General features: G+C 44.1%; 1 long non-coding RNA gene across 1 annotated transcript; it reads left to right on the top strand.

Moving 5' to 3' along the window:
* The first annotated feature begins 845 nt into the window (after positions 1-845).
* On the top strand, positions 846-17,381 carry LOC126638716 (uncharacterized). The gene is made up of 6 exons (XR_007628664.1): positions 846-968; positions 4,965-5,065; positions 5,769-5,818; positions 13,599-13,790; positions 15,664-16,041; positions 17,163-17,381. It is a non-coding gene; the product is annotated as an uncharacterized LOC126638716 (long non-coding RNA).
* The last annotated feature ends 231 nt before the right edge of the window (positions 17,382-17,612 follow it).

Consider the following 17,612-nt stretch of genomic DNA (forward strand, 5'->3'; position numbering starts at 1 on the left):
GAATTTATTGTCCTGTATGCGTAATTTTTGTATTTAGCAAAATACTGAAATGAGGATTTATGAACTAAACAAACCTGTTTCCGGAAGAGGATGGCAGCTGTGTCTTTAGCAGTAGTGGCGGCACAGTGAATGTATCTCACCAGAAAATCTTTTATTTTATAGGACAATAAAATTAGTGAATGAAAGCAAAAAGAGGTATAATGGGTCTGGATTTTAACAAGCATATGAATCAGTATCTCATGAGATCGTACCTGAAAAAAACATAATTGTATTTTACTGAGCAAGGACATGCAGAGAATAAGGGGGAAAGCATAGGAGGGGTAATCTTGTGACCATGGTTGGAGATTTTACCAAGATGGGGTGGCTTGGTGTTCAGGGCCTCAACCAGTGGGGTTTAACTCCTTGCTCTGCCAAGGACTTTACAAAGATGTATCACTTTGTTTCTGTGTTTTTCCACATCACTTCTCTTCTTGGTTTGCCATCATTAAATTGAAGAATGGTACTATTGCCTTTCTTGCTTGTGAGAATGATGGCATTTAACATTGAGAGGTTCCATGAACCGTGGGACTGCAGACCATATAACAGCACTGTATTTTTCCACCCCGCCATATGAGCAATTATAACAAGTTATCCATTTTTCATCATTTCATGCTTCATGCACAAGGGGGACAGACTCTAATTCCTGTTGGAAAAGTAGCATTTCATACACTGCTTCCATTGGTGCAGTTATTGACACAAGCTGCAGAAACAAGAAAAACAAGGCAAAAGGTCTTTGTGACTGTAGAGAACCCCTTCCCCACCAGTAACTGTTATACCTCTGTTACAAGCAACTGATTTATCTTTCTTTCCCTTGATTTGCCTACGATTGTGTGGGAGATGAAAAGCGTTTATCTGATGTTTGGAATTTTCCTGTGGTGACAGCAGGAGAGAAAAAAATGTCTTTTGCTTTTCCTCCATCTTGGAAAGGGGTAAGAAGAGCTTTTTGGTGAGGCTACGGAGCAATCGTTCAGACTCATGGCCATGCCATTTAGTGTTTGCTTGTCTTCCTGGTGATTTGGAATGAAGGGGTTTGGCTTCTCTGTCCTCTTGCCAGCCTGGGGACACTGCTGTTCCTGGGCCCGGGAGCATGTGCTTTTGCCCACTCCCCTGAACATCTATACTAGCCAGAGAGATTGTCTCTAACATAGTCTGTGCAGCTCTTCCTCACACTCTCTTCTGTATCAAACACTTCCCACCTTGAAAACTTCCTCGGTTAACTGCTCATTTCAAAATCATTATTAATGTATTTGCACAGGGATTTTGGAATTTAATTAGCCTCTTTTGAACTGCTCTTAGAGTGTTTGTCTAGAGAAACAGAAAATCCCTCCATGACTTGTTTGCTTTCTTCATTCTTTGGTTTTCACTGGAAGGGAAAGATACCAGTGGGCTTTGCAGGGTTACATCCTCCTGATGCGACTGGTGCTGCATCTGAGGATAAGCCACTGGGCTCTGTGGAGGAAGTGCCTGCTTTTGCAATGCATCAAGGCCCCTCCTGTCCAGGGGAGGGTGTGTGAGTGTTGGCACAGGCTGGGCTGCTGAGCATGGTAAGACTCGACCAGCTGGTGACATGGATCTGTGCAGTGTCCCAGCACACGGCTCGCTCTTACTCCCGACCCAGACATGTTGGCACCCTGGCAGCTGTGCTGGCTGAACTGGACTCCCATTTCCCTCTTCGTTAGTTTCCCTTGGGAAATTCAAGTCCCTGACTGTTATTTGAATGGACCTCGCTTCCAGAGGCCAATTGGCTCAGCGTTATTTTCAATCTCACTCTTTGAAAGCGCTGTGTTCAGGGCAGTGGTTCTGCTGCACCCCATCCAGAGGGTGCTGGGGGCTCTGTGTGTGCATGTGTGCAGATCTGCAGGCACTCCGTTTTAATTTGAAGGCTGTTTCAAGTTGGATTTTCTTGCTTTTGTCTGATCCTGCTTTGAAAAACAAGGCTGGGCAGAGCAGGACGGGGGTTCTGGTGTTCCCTGCCACCACGGGAACACACACATGCGCCGTCTTTCTCTCTCGCAAACCACAGTGGTTATGACCACTGCCTCTGGTAGTGTTGTATTGGTCCCAAATTGAGGAAGGATGACTAACTTAATCACTCAATAGTTTTGATTTCTAAAATTAAACAGCCTGCCATATGTGCAGCCCTGTTACTGTATTCATGCCAGCAGTTAGCAGACAGCACCAGCAGAGTTAAGGGGCTTCGCAGCTGCAGCTTGTGCCTGTGCTGCTGCTGTGAGCACACAGATGTTTCTTCACCCTTTCCCTAAATGCAGCCATGTAGATATTTCTCTTGTGAAAACTAAAGTGCTTGTACTCATAGAGCTTTCTAGACACTCTCAGCCATTGCTTTGTAAATGTGTCCTAATGCTCCCTGGTGCACCTCAGCTCCAAAGAATGAGTGAAAGGGTTGAGAGACTGGATCAAACCCAGGAGACAGTGCAGCAAGACAGAACTGCAGGCTCCAGCCTTGGTGCTAAAGCAGAGAGAGTGGGTGAGGTGCAGAATGGGGCTTCCCTGGGGAAATGGTGGGTGTTCTCCCCAAGGAGTTACCTTGAGGGCCATGCATGGCCCCAGGGGACTCGTGGCTGCTCACTGCCCTGGGCTGCCTGAGCTGTTCAGTGAATTAGGGGAGCGAGATGCCTTTCTTCCACCACTTGTTTTGTAGGAGCTCAGTTGGCACCATCAGATTTGTTTGGATTCTAGGACAAAGGAAATAAGAGGAATAAGCAGTGGACAAAAGCCAAGGTGAAATGTACTGAAGTTGAAGGAGTGGACCCTCATTCCTTGCAGGAGGACAGACTGAGGGATGAGATGTTAGTTATTATATCAGTTCAGGCAACATTCCTCTGTGATCTTAGACATGTTGCTTGACTTTGTTTGCTAGCAGGAAATCTGGCTTGCCTGGCAGAAGGATTAAGAGATGGAACGAATATTTAGCACTAACTAACCAAGAGTGCTTGGGTGAAACTGAAATATTTTGACATGTTAGATTTGATTTTACCAACTGACTTGGTGACTTCTAGGTGCTTTTGTTTGGTGTTGAGCAAGTGTTGCTGCAAAGCATTAGCAGCAGTGTGTTTTGGTAGGTTGCATGTGCTTGTTGAGTAGGTGGCAGAAAAGGGTTTGTTTTTCATTTGGTTAGGTTTTTCATTTAAAACAATTGGAATCCTTGGGGATTTCTTCCTTGTGGAATAGAGCTATATGGATCTGGCATCTGTATGTAATAGAAGTAGAAAGTATCTCTGACCCTTAGGGCAATGTGAAATTGAGAAACCTATATCAATTAGGTCAGAAAAAAGCAAGTTATAGGTAAGTTTTTGTGCCTGCTGCACACTCTCTAAGGATGCATGAATGATCTTGGGTTACAAGGACAGCTCAGAGTACCCAGGGATGACCCTTGTACTTCATGTACAGTGTACACTGTGCACTAACCTGTCACTTGTCCCTGCAACTTTTGGAGATCATCTTCTGTACCTGAATGTCATCCTGGTGTCTATAAACTCTCTAGAGCTAGTTCTTGTTTAACTGTTACATCTGCATGAGACTTGCCTGCATGCATTGGTTTTCATTCTGAAATTTCCCCACATGTAAATTCTTAAAAATTTCATTGACATACAGGGGCAAAATGGAACACTGACAGGTCACTTTTTCCAAATCTTCCCTCCAGTTTTTTTTGGAGGGGGGATGGTGGTGGCTTTTTTTTTTTTTTCAATCCACTTCATTCTGCTCCTTTTTTAATGGAACCCAAGGAGAAGGTTTGTCGGACTGTTTGCTGTTGTTTATTAAGCTTGCTGCCTTTAGGAAGATTTTCAAGCCCACTGTGGCCAAGGCAGGGAAATGCCCTCCTATGCTCCACCTCGGCTCAGAGGGCAGGAGTCTGGCATACAAAAACAAACAAGCAAACCTTGGGAATAATCCTTTCTTAAAGAGAGACAGACCAGACTCTCAGCATTGAAGTTTTCTTCTGGAACCAGGCATCATCCTTTCTGCAGATTCAAAGAATTGCTTTTTTACCTCAAAACAGCATTTGTCCTTGCAGGTAAAAGGAGCCTTTATGTTTACTGTTTTGCCTGTGGGTAGTTCCAGGTAAATTACTTAAAATTCTCATGTAATTTGGTAATAAATTGGGAAAGGAGGATGTATTCCTCTATACCAGAGGGAGCATGGGCAGCAGGGAGGTGAGCTGGCTCCTCTCTTTGGCTTGTCACCTTGGGTAGGTCAGGCTCCCTGCTCAGTTTGTGCATCCCGACAGTGTTTACCAGTGTTAATAGTAATGATACATTATAAATTATGAACATTTGGAAAAGGCTTGAGTTTATTTGCAGGGAGTTCTGGGGAATCAAAGGTGATTTTTTTTTTAATTTCCTTTTTTAATTTTTGTTTAGTTAACTAGGTTCAAGTCCATACTTGGACTCATAATTTAAATGGCAAAACTGCAGCATCAAGGAACTCACTGCTTATGCCAGCAGGGCATTTGGCCCTTTTGCTGTGCTCTCTCTGCCTCCCATCTGAAAGGTGATGTCGGATATATTGATCCTAGCTTTTAGGACTTGCTCTATTTCTGAATCCAGATTGCAGTATAAAGTACAAACACCACTTGAAAAGGAAAGATCTATATTAGAATGACAAAGAGCATAAATTAAAGCAGCCTCCCCTCTCTAATGGTCTGCTGGGCAGTCGTTACCAGAGGGAATGTCCCAGTGCTGTCTACCTGAATGATGCTTTAAACTCTCCAGCATCAGGGGACTTTCTTGAGCACAGTATTGATTTTTGTTCCTACATTAAGCTTTTAGCTTTGCAAATGGTTTTCTTTAAAATCATTAACATAGCGATGCGCAGTGTGAGGGGTGAAATAGCTCTGCTGCTCTTGTGCAGGTACCATCTCTGATCACTTCCTTCTTCCCTTCCTCTGTTGAACCCTCATTCAGCTGATGCACCTGGAGGAGAGTGAGGAGAAAAGGAAGTGAAGTTGCAAGCCAGGACAGCCTTGGAACTGGGTGAGGAGGGGCAATTTTTCAGGAAATTGAAGGTAATGTTTTAAGCTTACTGGTTGTGAGTCTAGGGTGGGGGACTCGGAGCACAGCCTGGTACTGGGGTCCTCTGGGTGATATAGGGCTGTGTGGAGTGGGTGTGGGGAGGCTTTAATAGCTCAGTGGGAGCTATTAAACATGAAATCAGCATGTTTATTCCTGCTTGAACAGAGAATCTTAGATAGACTTTCCCACCTCAAGACCGAAGATAGGTAAGTGGTGACAGGACAACACTGGGAGTATGTTACTAACATTGGACTGAGGTTTAGACCAGGCTCCAAGTCTGTTAGTGAGAGGATTAACACAGCTGAATCAGCAAATCGAGATGGTTATGGTTGTTTCAAATCTGTCCAGCTCCCTGTTCAATGGGATCAGCTTGCAGACAGCAGCATGTTACTGCAGACACAGCTATGCTGTTTGAAGCAGCTCATTCCCTCTCCATGTCCTACTTCCTAGCCTGGCTTCCTGCTTTCAGGGCTGTCCCTCACCCGAGGGAAGTGGGAAGCCTGCTGCAACATAGATGGATGCTGCAAAACTCTCATCCTCTGAGAAAGATTTCAGACACCCACTGCTATGCCCAGGCAGGGTTATCCTCTTTCAGTTTTGTTGCGGGCCAAAGATGTTTGTGTCCTTTGCTTTTGTCCGTGCGCATGGACCCAGTCACCTGGGTCCTTCAAGTCTAATGATATTGTTTCATTTCAGGACAGGAGAAGGAGCTTTTCGCCCTTAACAATCCTGAGTTTGCTGCTGTGGTGAGTTCCTGGGAGAGATGGAGGTCTGTCTCTCCTATAGAAAGGAGGGAGATGTGATGTGGTTGCAGAAATGATGAGTGCCCAAGCCCTAGTGGTTATTCTGTCACCTGGCCCTCATGGTTATTTTCATGTCAGCTCTTCATGGGAAGGAGGGCTAAAAGGGACATTCCCTCTGAAGGGTAGATGGATGCTGCTCAGGCAGGAAACTGCAGTTCCCTCCTCTCTCTGGGCTGTACAGTCCTTTTGGTTACTCACAGTGACAGTGACCAGTTTATTTGCAGTAGCAGGTAAAGGTGACCCATCCCATGGCTCTGGAGTCATGGTGTTTTGTGATCCTTCAACTAAACCACTAATTCACATACAGAAATAGTGCATGTAAGGCTCAGGGCATTAGTAACAACTTGATCTGTGCTTTGATTTAGTTTTTAATATTTTGTTCTCTATTACATCTCCATCCAGACAGCTCAAATAAGAAGCAGTTGTTTTCATGGCTAGAAAGTTTCCCAGGTTTGCTGACAGCAAGTGTGCTTCAGGAAAGGATGGGTCTCCCACCTTAGCAAGCAGCAGAGAAGAATTTTCTTTTCTGTCTCCCCCCCTCCCCCAGTCCACTAGTGTGTCAAAACCTTGAGTTTTGTGTAAAGTTGTTAAATAAGCTTCTAGGCAAAATAAAAGATCAAAAGGGGGCTAATTAGCTGCAGTCTGCTTAGGAATTGTGGATGTTCACCTAGTTGTATAAATTGACACTTTTAACATTAGAACTCAAAGCAAAAAACGATGTAATTATTCCCTTTTTTTTTTTTTTGAGGCTTAGGTTTAATGTCTTTATTGAAAATTGGGTACTTCTATGGCATCTCAAGATGCTTTATTCTATCAAATCTGGAGCAAGTCATTTTTCATTTTGGATTGTAATGTGGTATAAATGATAAGGGCCTGATTCAGAAAGCTTTTTTTTTTTTCCCCCCACTGGCAGCCTGACGAGAAAGCTTCACAGTCACCTCACAATAACCCCAAAGATAATCTAGGGTTTGAGTCTTTGTGAAGCTGCTCGCTCTAATACAAGAAAAAGAATGAGATTTCTGAGCTCTTAGTTAGGGTGCCCGAAGCTGGCTTGTCATCACAGGATTTTTAGTTCTTTTCATATCTTTTACCAGACATAGGATGCCAAGGCAAAAGTGTATTTCTCCTATAACCTTTCTGTGCTGTGATCATGTCTCTGGGAGTACTTTGTGTCTAATTTAAATCTCAGAGAGGGTAGCAGGTAGTTGGATAGAGAACATCTGGTGATTAAAGCAAAGGAGGAATGAGAGAGAGAGATGAGTTCTGTTATAAATTTTTCCATTTTGTTCTGATATGACCTGATCATGTGTCTTGTTTCCCAGTCTCTGATCATTTGGACATACCATGTATGATTCACATGTTAAACCTCACTAAATTTGACCTCAGTAACTTGGAGCAGCATGGACAGATGAGGGGAGGGTCACCATGAAGTCATGTGTTAGAGCTTGGATGGGTTATGAGTTTTATTTATATTGTGGCAGGACACACAGACTCCATTTAGAACCAGGGGCTGATGGTGCTGGCATTTTACTAATGCATAGGAAGTCCTGGTGCCTGCCCTAAAGACCTTACCACCCATCAAGACAAACAGCAAATACAGGATTTGTGTGAGGGTGACTGCAGAAAAGGGTCAGTCTGTCAGTGAACTTTTAATTTTTTGTGTGTGTGTTTATCTAAAACTTCATGCAAATGGAGGTGGATTTCTTTGATCTGAGAACTGTCTTTTGTAATTTCAACTACTCCCTGGCTTGTGTCAGAAATGCCGTGAGTGGGGTCTCCCCAGGGTTTTATCTGGGCTGGAAGGGAAGTGGGGCAAGATTTATACATCAGAAGAGGGCTTGCAGTACAGAAATTTTTATTGGCATCTTTTATATTGTCCTAATTTGAAAGTTTCAGTTCTTGATGATCATTCTGGGCATAGGTTCAAGGTTTCATTTGCACTTGGCTCAGCTCAGATGCTGGAGGAAATTTTCATGATGGGAGACAGGTCCTTTTCCTTCAAAACCATAATTTTTCAGTAGATGGTAGGATTGGATTAGAGAATCTAAGAATCCAGAAGGGATTTGCCTGAATTTTTCCAACTCTGCTTCTCTAATGCAATGTGGTGATTAGAGGAGAGCTTTTCAGGTGCCCCTCTGAGAGTCTGAGCATGGACTGGCTAGTTGTTTTTTTCAGTAATTAGACCTCACTGAATTAAAAGCTTGGTGCATCCATATATTCTATAAAGGTTTTGCAGAGAGAATGAGTGTTTATTCTTTATTATCCCTAACTTTTTTTATTGGTTAACAAGTAAACAGACATTGATTTCTAAGCTGCTTTCTGGAAAAGTTTCAATTATTCTTTCTTTGTGCATACTCTGTATGGACTGGGCTGCCTTACAGTATGTGCATGAGCCAAGGCCTTTCCCCATTTTCTACTTAGCAAGATGCCCAGCGGTTTCAGTGGAAAGAACCAGAGCCCAACAGCAGCTCTGTGAGTCACTGCAGTTTGGTGCAATGAACGATGGATGTAATTTAGTGGATGATGTAACACAAGGCTGCTTTTGTTAAGGATTTAATGAAGGAGTTTGGTCCCACTGTCCTACCCAGAGCAAGAGGAGATGGATGTTCTCCCTGGCTCTACACTGAGTCAAAGACTCAACCTCGACAACCATTGTGGAGCTACTCTGTGCTGTCAGTCTTTTTGCTGGGAGGGGTTACGTCGTGCAAAGCATCACTCCTGTGAAGCTGAGCTTGGACAGCACAGAACAGCTTGCATCTGGCTCTCATACTCCCATAATGATCATTAAATAACACTTTAATGCTTTTGAGCTCCATGTTTTTGTTTGAGTATTAAATAAAGATTTTCTTTTAAGGGAACTTAGCTTAATCATCTGGTTGCATGGCTGACTTGAGTAGGAGCACTGAAAGTCTGCAGAATTCCCAAAATACACTGGAGAATGAAAGTTCTTATGATTGCATAAACTATACAAGATAAAGTAACTGGATCTGTAACTGAGGGACATGAATGTGTGCATGTGTTAGATGCAGGAAACCAATTCTTCCACCAGAATACCCAGCTGCTGTCCTGGGAGGGTGCATATACTCTATGCTTTTCATTTCATATTCCCTAAGTTGCTTATACCAATGCACCTATTCTAAAAGTTTAATTTAGAAGTATGTCATTTTACCTTTTTTCCCTCACTCCTTGGGAACACGCAAATCTTGTAAATTCCCATTATTGCTTAACCCTTTAGAAAGTCACCCAAGCTGGCTGATATAGCTGCCCCTTGAATCCAGTGTATTGCCTCTAGATAATGTCTGGTGCTTTAGTGTCAATCCAAGAATTCCCACTGTACATCACCAGGTAGGTAATAAAGAGAGAAATTCTTATCTGAATATGGGGTTACACCTACGCATTAGAGAGTTTGATTAGACATGTTGTTATATGTATTATTGCCAAGTTTTGACTACCTACAAACTAGGGCATTAATCATGTAATTACATAACTTATGATTACTTAAAAATGTTCCCCCTTCAAATGGTTGTTGCAAATTTCTTCTTTCCTCTGCTGAAGTGACCTGTCATTTGTTCATTGAGATTCATTAAATACGTTGCAACTGGGTTATAATCTTCATTATTTTCATAGAATATATCCAAACCCAAAGATAACCCTTTTTGTTTGCACTAAAACAAGCAGTTATGGGTGTTGGTGTGTGTCTCCTTCTCCTAGAGAAGTCTTAGTCCTAAAGCTCACTTACAGTGTTTTTGGTTCTTGAGGGTTTCTTAGGAGCTTTGAAAGAACAAGCCTCTCAAGAACAACATTGTCTACACTGAGAAAACAGAAATTTGTAAAATATTATTAACTTCTATAATTTCTTGGAATTTGTAAACTTGATTTCAGATTCCTTTCTTTTGACCGTTTTGTTTTCAGAATCGTTCATCAGAGCACTGGGTTTTCATTTCCTTTCGACTGACAAATTTTGGAATCAGACAAGATACATTTCTCTGATTACTGCTGGACAAGGCTTGTAGGTGGAAATAATGTCTTTTATTAGAGCAGTATGGCCGGAGAGCTGAGGCAAACCTTAGGGCACAGGGGCCCTCCAAATCTGAAACAAAAGCTGTCAGTGCTACGCATGTGCTGAATAAGCAGCTGCTTAGGGTTTGTTAGATACTTGTCAATTAGACAACCACAGAGGGGGAGAATGGTGAGTGCAGGTATCTCGAGGTCATAACAGTGACTACAGAATATTGCTATTTGTAAACATCATCTGGCACACAGATGAAGAGTGGCAGAATTGTACAGAGAAAGAGTCTTTTTGTGTCTTGAGTATGGGAAAGATGTGTTTCTCTTGAGTGATCCAGTAGCAACATATGAACATGGAAGTTCCTATTTCATGCTTAGGAGTGTGTGTCCTTCTGAAATTGCTCAAATGCGCTTCAAATTTTCTTCCCTATTAATCTCTCTGGGCTTTTGCAGGAAGATCGGAAAAAGGGGGTTTATATTTTCAGCTCTTTTTGCTCTGACACAGGCAGAGTAGTCTTCAACGTGGAAGCTCGAACTCTGTCCCTGGGATTGTGAGTCCATGGAGAAGGTCACATATGACTGACAACATGGAGCTAGTGAGATCTGCTGTTCTGGTTTTGTCAATGATTACCCTGGTCTGACAAAGGTTCTACCATGAGCATTGTGGTAACTTCTTAAAGTTGATTGGGAGCTATTAAAGAGTGATAAAAATCAGATATTTCTGACCATGGTGATCAAAGGAGGAATTCAGTGATAGTACAATAGGTGCTTGGAGTTCTCTGGGCATTGCCATCACTATTGTTTAATGACCCAATGCTATGGCTATGTTGGGTAAATAGCAGCTTTGGCAGGTATAAAGAAAAGAAGTTCTTTAGGACACATGGGTTTCAGAGCGACAACCCTGAAGTTGTCACTTGCAAACTGTCCACTTTCCTTGAACACTGGCAGTTGCCATGTTGTGGCTGTCAGCCTGAAGGTTGACCCCACTTCCAGAATCCTGATTTATTCAGAAACCTGCATATTTCCTTTCTCAGGTTTCAAACATGTTGCTTGTGGTCTAAAGGCAACAATTCCCAGCTGAGCTGTTGAAGGTTTCTTTCTGGCTGAGGTTACACATGTAGCTGTTAAAACCTGGTTTCAGGTGAATTTTGCCTAATAGGATTCTGAAATTTGCTCCTCCTTTTATAACGAGGGCAATTTAGTGCTCCTGCCCTACCTAAAGGAATATACTGGTTTGGGAGCACAAATCCTTCATACTGCCATGCTGAAAGACTTCAGCAACCTGTACTAAGAAGTTGGGAGGCTCATGGAAAGCACATGAAAAGCATTACACTGCCAGCTTGGTGAGGGCATCCAGCAAGTCCCATGGAATCCCAACTCACTCAAAACTTGTGGGCATCCTCACACTGCTTGGTGTGCAGAGTGGTGCTTGGGGGGATGTTGGCTTCCTGCATCTCAGACCTTTCATGCCTGAACTCCCCAAATTGCCTGAACCTGCCACACATTGGAACTGTGTGAATCTCCTTGTTCCTGCTGACCAGCAACCAGCAATTTCCCAGGCATCAAGTACATGTGTATGTGGTATTGAGTCATTTCTTTGGGGCTATTGTTTAAGCCTTCAGACCATGGAAGGAAACTGGGAGGCTGTTTAGATGTCACTAAAGGTCACTGGCTATTTTTATAGATTACATTAAAAAAAAAAAAAAAGAAAAAAAGAAAGAAAAAGAAAAAAAACAACCAAAACTGCACAAAAAGAATATTCAATTTGTGAAGTCAGGGCTTTGAAAAATATTTTTGCTGCCTAACTATCACAAATCACTACAGAGCATATGCAAACTGATTTTTCAAGGGCTCCTAGCTTGGCCACAGCTCCATTACTCTTCCCGTAAAAAAATTATTCCCTGGCACCATTGTGACCTTCCTGCCAAAATTTAAAGCAGTGCTCCAAACTATAGCACTGAGACTATTCAACTAAAAGCTTGCAAGAGATATCAGTTGTTTGTTGTTTTTCTTTTAACTGGGGTAAAAAGTTTTCCTGTAGTGGATGAACTGCATTAGCTGAAATTTTCACCCTGAATTCCAGCCAGGGCAGACAACCAGCATGGAAAGCTTTAATTCAAAAGATTAAAGTCGGGCAAAATTCTAAGCAACCAGAGTCTTATAATAGTGAGTTTTGTACAATGTGGTCAGCATATCAAAGGGAAATATTTTTTCTGTCTGTTTTGATTTTGCTGTCATTCCATCAAACATTTAATTGGGAGACACAGCATTAGCTTCAAACTCATTTTGAAGCAATGAACATTAGTCAGACATGAACAAATGGGCTAGGGGCAAATTACATGGGTGCCAAGTGGCGGGAGAGGTTTTAACGAGGGGCTTTTCAAACCACTTCCCTGAAGGAATGGAGTATGTGCAGAGCAGAAAACAGACCTTGGAATGGTCTCTGGTGGAAGGAGTGGGGCTTGTACAGCACAAGTGAGTCACCTACATGGCAATCTTGAGCCAGACATGCGAGTGCTCAGAAAAAGGATGTCAGGTTGGGAATGCTCTTAGAGTGCAGGTCTGGCATCGAAGTGACCTGGGCAGGGGGTGGTGGACTTTGACAGTGTGGTGCAGCTGAGGGGTGGCTTGATCCGAAATCCTGCCAGCCTGCTCTCCTGGGTAATGTTCTGGTGGCTTAGAAGCAATTTATGAGGTTAAACTGGAGGTTATGAGGTTAAATTGACCCCCATGCAAATGTGGGTCAAAATGCTAATATGTACATATACAAAAACTGTGCAGGCAGCAAGCTTCCTGAAAAATCATACTTGCAGTGACCAGACCATAGTCACTACAAAATGAGGAATAACCTTTGCTAATTCTCAGTCATCACCTCTGCAGACTATTGCAGTAGAGGGACCACAGACCAGAGAGGAAGGTGGGACTTACTCAAGGTCTTATCTCAAGTCAGAGCACAGCAGAAGGTTCATTCCCAGGTCCGTGGTCTCACTGCTGGAACCAGCTGCCCAGAATTACTGGCAAGATGTATGGTTTTAATCTTTGCACTGTTCTCCGGTGAGGTTCTCCAGGCTGAGGTGCCTGGAATTTATCTCCAAAATATTTTGGAGGGGAAATATGATCATAAAGCTAAAGCTTTGGGCTATGCATGCTTCATTTCAGGCTCCTAATGGGTTTGAAAGGAGTGTTTGTAACCTGCCTCCTTTGTTTTTTGACAAGAAGAGTAAATTAAAAAAAAAAAAAAAAAACACTAAAAAAAACCAAAACCATTTTAATCCTATACACTGTGAGTTCATGTCAGCTTTAGCTTAACTCAACCCACATTGCAGGAATTTCAGGAGGCATTTTATGTTTGTTAAAATAGGTTTGGGTCTCTTACTTCTCTTACGACTGTATCACTGACTGGGGTCAGAGCTGTGTCACAACTGGCACATTCAGTGGGTACCAAACTCCTACCTCGGTGGCATAAGTGAGAGAAAGCTGCTCAGCCCTGGGGTGAGGTTTGCTGAGCAAACAGCGTGCCCAGCCTCCTGCAGAAGGGCTGAGCCTCCAGTTCCTGTCCAGGTCCTGAGACAAAACTCTGTGCTTCCTCTCCTGTATCTCTGGAGCCTCGTAAGACCCTTCCTCTTCCCAGCATATCAAATTGCAGCTGTCTCAAGCTGACTGGCAGCAAATAGCTGCTGCCGGGTCTGCCTTTTGTTTTTTTCTCTCCGAGCAGGAGGAAAAGGCTGAAAGTTCCCGGTTTCTGCGGTCACCGGCCGCCTGTGCCAGCGAGCTCATATCTGCCCTGTTGAGAGACACCTCCGCCCGTCTCGGCGGGCCGAGAGCAGGAACGCTGCCGGGGAGCGCCAGTGTCAGGCAGGCATCGTGCCTAACTTTACCAGCCTGATGGGAACAGACAGGGACAAAGGTAAAGCTCGAGGCATGAAAAGGCTGCTTGTTGCAGCGTTTCATGGCCAGTGAGCGTGACCAGCCTTCAGGGCTAATTACCAAAGGAGAGAGAAGTATGTTCTTGTCAGCAGACCTACAGGGTTACTATTTAATGAAGCAGATATGCAGGTAGCTTGTTCAGTGGCATGAGCAAGTGACTGACTTGTGTCCACAAGGATGTAGGTGTGTGTGGCAGAGCGCTTCAGGTGGCTTTCAACTCCTGATCTCTCCTCTTACCAGTGGCAATCTGCAACCTGCTTCCCTTGTCTCCAGTTTTTCCTTCCTGACTTCTCTGCTCTCCTTTTACCTTTTTTCTTTATAATTTCCCTCTTTCTTCAACCACAGCGCCTCTTGTTTATTCCATCCTGTCCTTTTATAACTTTCCACCTTATTTTTCCTCCTCTTTTTTTAATTACTGCTGCTAAACAGCATTGAGCAGTGGTGTCATCACTATTTCATCAGGCCTTCCCAAGTCCCTTGCCAGTGGTTTGTGGAGCATGTGTGAGCTGGGAACAGCCAGTATCCTTCGTGTGTTTGCATCGGGGTCCCCTGCCGATCACAGTTGCTCAGCACATCTGTCAAGCGTTACTTGTCCTTTTCTTGGGACTGCCCATGGAGGTGTGCAGGGGGTTGTGAGTTGTGCCAAACCCTGGTGTTGTGCTGGTGGGGTTACAGCCAGCGTGAGGATGCCTCCATGCTACAGGAATCCCTTTGTATTGCTGTGTATTCACATCTGCTGGGCTCTGTAGGAGAGATGGGGCAAAACGTGGGAGAGTGAATCAAATGGTGATTTTTGTTTTTCCCAAGCCAGTGAATATGAGCAGATTGAATGGCTCTGACTCCTTAACTTGTGCTCTGAATTCATAAAATTTAGTCCATCCAGCATCACCTCTCAGACTTATCCTGACTTCTATGCTGGAGTAGGTATTACAAGGGACGAGTAGCACCTACAGTACAACTCCTTTCACAGTTTATTATGGGAACTACTCATTTATTTCACTGTAGCCTCTGTGTTTTGAATTGACAGCAGCTACATTTGGTAGGGGATCTTTCTAATACAGAAGTTGATTAATACATGTATATTAGACAGTTATGCATATCCTCTAACAGTGCCCCTTGCGTATTTACCAGAACTTTGATTTGAATGAATGATTGTCAAAATTTCACCTGTACCTACCACGGCATTGGGAGGAACATGTAAACTAAAAACTATGTGTGACTGCAGAGACTTTGAAGCCCAACAGCCGAGGTGTGTATGGGGAGCACAGACTGCAGCAGGGAGGCAGGTGCAGGCAGAAGTGAGATGCACTGGCAGAAACTCTGGGAGAAGACCCAATCCTGCTATTCCCTGCCTGTGGGGATGATTGTTTTTGTAGGAAGTTCAACGGGGTATGACAGTTCGAAAAAACATGTCTGATTTGCATGTTCCCCAGATTCCATGCTATTTGCTCTGTAGAGAAAGCTTTTTTCCCCTAGGATATTAAGCAAAGTGGATCTTGGGAAAGAGTCGCCTTCCTTTTGTTCTCCTGTTTGTCTCCAAATGGTACACAAACCACCTGATACGAGGCACTGAGGTGTTTTGGAACACAGTTGTGTGCTTGGGCTCAGTTCAGCCTGTGAAACTGGCTGCTGCCCACAGGAGAACATGGGACTGGGTTGTGACAGTCAAAGCTGTGCTACCACACAAGTGCTACTGGTCCCAGGCTCTTGCTCTGGGCCTGTACAGAAAATGCAGACTGTTGGGAAACAGTCCTTGCTGGCTCAAGGACCTGTTGCTGGTCCACTTATAGTTACACTGGAAAATGCACTTATTTACAGTTGTGCTGCTTCACACTCTCCATTTCTACCAACAGGTTCCAGGTCAGCTCTACGACTGCACAGGCCTGTGCTGTCCCCTGGGAAGGGTCCTCCTGCCACACTGACTGCTGGTGACCTTGCAGAGGGACATGGAGCTGCTGGCTGTCGTGGCACCAGAGGAAACAGGAAAGGATGCAAAAGCAGCACAAGCTGAGGTGGAAGAAGTAGAAAAAGCAGCAGCAACAGGGGAGGTGGAAAGCTCAGCAGGAACAGGTCTGTGTGTAAAGCTGGTCATTCCTGAAGGAGCAAAGGAGACAATGGTGGAAGCAACAGAAAAACCAGAAGCAGGAAGAGATGCTGAAGCATTTGCCCGGGCAGCAGAAAGAATTGCAGTATCAGAAGTAGCCAAGGTGTTGCAGGCAGCAATAGCTGAGGTAGGTACCTGCAGCCCTGGGTGCTCACTGGGGTGGAGGGGCTGGGGGCACATGCTCCTGTGGGGTGGGCTCACAGATCCTGATGCCATGGGAGGCTGCAGCTCCAGCACAGAAGCTAACCCTGACCTTTCAGTCTTGCCCTCAGAATGCCTCAGGTGGATGGGACCACCTTTCTGCTTAGCCTAGAGAGCTCTTTGGGATCTTTGTTTTGGAAAAAAAAAAAAAAAATCCCTGAAATTCCTACTGAGAGTTTCTGCTCTTTTCCCATCTGGTTTCCCTCTGTCTTTTAGATGAACTTTTTTTCTTGATAGCGGGCACTTTATCACGCCTGGTATAGTTAAGGTTACAAAGCACTCTCCATTCCAACCCCGCTGGCCACATGCTCATCCTGTTCTAAAGCATTCATATTTGGGGATCAAAAAAGGTCCACGCGTGGTGTTTACTCAGACAAGAATTTTTATTTGACGTTTGAGCAATTATGCCTTGTGTTGTTCATGAGTTTGCTGAGGGTGATAAACTCACTTTTCCCATTTGAAAAACCTGTCTTTTAACATTGACGATGTGGTGACAGATTTTCAGCAGGGCTGGAAGTCGGATTTGCCAGGGCCCTGTGCCCACTCTGAGCACCAGAGTTTCAGCTGCGTTCGGCACCCAGCAGCTTCCCGTTGGGTGTGAGGCCTTTGGACATGTTTGTTCCCATGTGCAGAGCTCGTTTGAAGAGCTGCCTGCCTGCAGCACCACTGAGCGTCCACCTTCTGCTCTCAGGAAAATCTGGATCCCATCTCCCCAGGCTCTGATTTCATTCTGGTGTGCAGGGTCAGGTTACTGCTATCCCGGTTTCCTGGGCCTCAGAGCTGTCCTGAGCACATGGAATTTCTGTAGGTTGTCTTCTTTTAACTTATCCCCTAGTTTGGGCAAGTGGCTTCACTCAGGAAGAACTCTTCAATATCTGTTTGAGTTTTGGTGTGTTTTCATGTCTTGTGGAGATCACCTGGATTGAGGCACATGCCAAAACAATTCTCTAAATCAGCCTGTGAACAGGGACTTTTATTTCGAAAATCATCAACTTACTTTCTAGTGACTTTTCCAGTGTTCATGTGTTTATTCTCTTGGCTTTTCAGCTCAAAGGGAAGAGGAAGAGCATGTGGATAAAGCCAAGGAACGCCACTCAGCAGGAGGACGATTGGGTGAAAGAGGGAGAGGTGAAATGAAACCAAGAAGAGGTGGTGTCTGGGTCATACCTCCTAATGGGGGGCCTGGTACCCTGACACTGTGACCACTCCTGGAACACAATAGGGCTACCAATCACATCTCTTTTGTGACTGACTATACTATTAAAAATAAATATATGGCATGTTCTGCATGCAGTAGTGTTCAGGGTCTTTCGAAGCTCTGTCTCCTGGTTTTGTGAAATGGCAGCTCTGCATACCTTCCTCAAAGATGAGCTGTTCATATCAGAAAACATGCTGCTGGTGTGAAATTAAAGTAAAAAGAAATATTTTCATAGAATTATAGAATATCCTGAGTTGGAAGTGACCCACTAGGTTCATCAAAGTACAACTCCTGGCCCT

The sequence above is a fragment of the Myiozetetes cayanensis genome, unplaced genomic scaffold, assembly GCF_022539395.1.
Source record: "Myiozetetes cayanensis isolate MyiCay16 unplaced genomic scaffold, myiCay2020 scf18, whole genome shotgun sequence".
Lineage (NCBI taxonomy): Eukaryota > Metazoa > Chordata > Aves > Passeriformes > Tyrannidae > Myiozetetes > Myiozetetes cayanensis.